Source organism: Tupaia chinensis, unplaced genomic scaffold (assembly GCF_000334495.1).
Source record: "Tupaia chinensis unplaced genomic scaffold, TupChi_1.0 Scaffold000217_1, whole genome shotgun sequence".
NCBI classification, from domain to species: domain Eukaryota; kingdom Metazoa; phylum Chordata; class Mammalia; order Scandentia; family Tupaiidae; genus Tupaia; species Tupaia belangeri.
Genome location: NW_006159692.1, coordinates 2,492,864 through 2,495,651, shown reverse-complemented (window position 1 = coordinate 2,495,651; position 2,788 = coordinate 2,492,864). Strand labels below are relative to the sequence as shown.

The following is a 2,788-nucleotide window of genomic DNA, read 5'->3' as shown; positions in this document are numbered from 1 at the left end:
AATATAGACTTTATGTCAGAGGACCTAAGATTGTCTGATTTAATCTTGTCTTAAAAATGAAAACTCTTTGGGACCAGCAGAACGACTATGTCACTGGACTCCCATGTAGTTGACCATGGTTTGAGTCCCAGACCCAGTGGCTTAAACTCATGCTGGGTGCATGGGCGTGCGTGCCCAAGATCTTGAGAGGAGAATGGAGGAGAAGGGATGTGGCGTGGCCATACCCCCTGAAGGGTGATTTCTTTCTTTCTCTCTCTGTCTGCCTGGCGAGTGCATAAGCCCTATAGCAAAAACCTCTCCTAAATAAATAAATAAATAAATAAATAAAATTAAAAAAAGAAAGAAAAAGAAAAAAGAAAACTCCTTCTCCAACCAAAATGTTTCTTAAAGATACTTCAGGGTTCTTGATCCCCATGTCTCTGTATCCTTTCATTTTATATAAGTAAAAGCAATAAATCATTTCATTTTTTTGAAAATGTCATTGTCTGAAAAGGTCCAAAGACTACCTTTTTAAAAATTCTTTTTCTAAAAAAAAAATTGGAGTGCTTCAGGAATTTGCATGTCATCCTCCAGCAGAGGCTATGCTCATCTTCTCCGTATCGTTCCAATTTTAGTAATATGTACTGCTGAAGCAAATGAAGACTATCTTATAAACTAGTAAGTTCTGCAGTATTTTCTAGGTATATTTCCCAACTGAGTGAAGAAAAAGGTGCTATTAAATCCTGTTCTTCTGTTTCACTTTTCTTTCCCTCTAAGGGACAAGAAATGATACTGATGAACCACTCCATTAGTGGGGCACAATCCAGGGACTGTGGTCCCCACTGTGCAGCCATTATAGTAGGCAGTAAAAGGCCACTGTGACTTACAACGAGCACTGCAGGTGAAACGAGCTGGACTCGTGAGTCAGCGATGATTCATCTTCAGTGAAGTTTAACAGTGCCTGGGATAAAAATCCCCACAGACATTTCAATGTATTCAAAATGGATCATCTACCTTAGCTCCTCTATTCAAATTTAAACTAATGTTGATTAATAGTTTATTAAAAAGGGGGGACTGCTTTCAGTCAACAAACAATTGATCATCATGTTTGGGCAATGAATGGCATTGGGGATAAGATACAAATAGGACACCCAGTAACTTCCATGGGAATGAGGAGGAAATCGTAGAACCTGGTCAGTCCAAATAAGACCTCACCTCTTCTTTGACTCAACACCAACAAAAGCATGCATCCGCCAACACTCAGAATCATCACTGTGACTTCTCTCAACAGCATCAGGATGCTTCTGCTTGTGCCATTTATTTCTGCTGTGAGTCACCAAAGCAACCCAGGACTCCCAAGTCATCCTTTATCCCTCAGATTCTCATCCACATATCATTCTACACAAATATCTCCTATCCCGTCTCCCCTCCTGCTTCAATCCCTAAAAGCCCTTCATTGTCTATTCTGAAACTCAAGGTCAATCAGGAGCAAAGCCTCTCATGTTTTCAAGCTATTCTTTGAATGTTTCCTCTAATGAAAATCCGAGTCATCCTAAATTCATGCTTCCCCTGCATAAACTCTAAATAATGGTAGATATTTTCTCTCCCAACTCCTTTTGCCACTGGGTCCCGGGAGGTAGGAGAGGAGAGCTGGTAAACTCCTAGTTCCTAAAGGCTGCTTTAAACAATTTTCTTTGACACTTCCCTAATTCCTTTGTCCCTGCCATACACACACAGCTTTATGGCACAGGTCGTCAAAATGTAATACTCACTATTCTTGTTTGCCGTGGTCTATAGACCCTCATATTAGTCCCTCTCACTGTCTTAAGTCTTTAGTTCCTGGCTCATTGAGTTCTTTCCAATTCTATTCTTGCTATCCTTTTTGGTGATATTTATTAGGTCTTTGGGAAAATCGTGATGTGTTTTTCTATGTGAAAATGCATCATGACTTTCCCAATGACCCCGTAATATCCATGTAGATGGGTATTTCAATACATCTAATGAATGATCTATCTCTCAACTCTAGTTTACCTGTTTATCTTCCAAAGTCACATTTTGACTTTATTATTACCATAGACTACAACACATCCACATAGTCTCATTTTTTTTTTGAGAGAGATTTTTGCTATAGGGCCTTGAACTCGCCCAAGAGATAGAGAGACAGAAAGTGAGAAATCACTCCCTCACAGGGTGGTGGGCCAGACAAGCCTTTTTCCTCCATTCTCGTCTCAGGATTTTGGGCATGCATGCACACACACCTGGCATGAGTTTTAAGCCACTGCATCTGGGACTGGAACTGCAGTCGACTACGTGGGAGTTCAGTGACCTAACCATTAGGCCACATGCTGGTCCCCTCATAGTCTCAATGTTAAGCATCCCATTTTCTGACCTTTACATCCTCAATGTCTAATCATCAACTGAAATTTCCTCATTTTTCCTATCCAGGGCTACCTCTATGTTCTGTTTTCTTTTCCCCAGATGAAACTCTCTAATTCATCATCATGTAACCCCTGCATTCTTCCCTGACTTTCTTTTTTTTTTTCATCATGGCTTGGAAAAACTCCAATCTTTGTTAAATTCAGATTTCTCCCTATTCTCTTCTGCACCCACAGAGTAAAATGAAGCTTGAGAAAAATACATTTTCTGTTGACTTGTCTAACTTTCATTGCATACCCACAATGCTGATGCCTACACCTCAGTGTGTCTCAGCAGCGTGTCTCCAGCAGTACACAGAGATGCTCTATCTTTCTGCCAGCATTTGTTTAAAAGAAAAAAAATAAATGTAAGAGTGTCTAGAAGAGCCCTTATT

General features: G+C 40.1%; 1 non-coding gene across 1 annotated transcript; it reads right to left on the bottom strand.

Annotated features, from left to right (window-relative positions):
* Positions 1–531: 531 nt before the first annotated feature.
* On the bottom strand, positions 532–636 carry LOC114007707 (U6 spliceosomal RNA). The gene has a single exon (XR_003549294.1). It is a non-coding gene; the product is annotated as a U6 spliceosomal RNA (small nuclear RNA).
* Between the last annotated feature and the right edge of the window lie 2,152 nt (positions 637–2,788).